The following is a 570-nucleotide window of genomic DNA, read 5'->3' as shown; positions in this document are numbered from 1 at the left end:
AAAGAGGTCTTGGCCAGTTGCGAGGGCAGAGCCTGGAGGCTATCTTGGTGGGCCGTGGGGGTGGAGATGAGGGAAGGCAACACAAACAGAAATAACAGCATTTATATCCAGTTCTCTGACCATCCCTTTCCCAAGAAAGTTTTCTCCAGCTGAGCCACACAGAAAATGCAAACTGCAGGTATCACGGCTCGGATCGCTAACTCTCAGCCTCCAGAAAGAACTTCGGGGAGCCACAGAACCGAGGACAGCCCGGGGTGATAAAGCGAACCCTCAGACCCCAAAGGCTCACCTGTCAACAGGTGGAGGGCAGCGCGGGTATAAACGCACCGCCCCTGAAACTGCGCCGCCCACCAGCCCGGACCTGCCTGGAGAAATCCGGGAATTGGAAATCGAGGAGGAAATGAGACAGGCAAACGGGCGAACGGCTCTCCTAATGAAGAAGCGTGGTGGTCGCTTCTTAGCCGTGTGACGCGCAGCCCCGGCGGAGTCCCCAGACACGGGCAGCAGCGTCACCCCGCCCCCGCCCCGCCTTCTTTCTCTCGCCTCTGGAAGGTAGGTCCCCGCGACCCC

Source organism: Rhinolophus ferrumequinum, chromosome 2 (assembly GCF_004115265.2).
Source record: "Rhinolophus ferrumequinum isolate MPI-CBG mRhiFer1 chromosome 2, mRhiFer1_v1.p, whole genome shotgun sequence".
NCBI lineage: Eukaryota > Metazoa > Chordata > Mammalia > Chiroptera > Rhinolophidae > Rhinolophus > Rhinolophus ferrumequinum.
Note: the sequence above shows the minus strand (reverse complement) of the source record.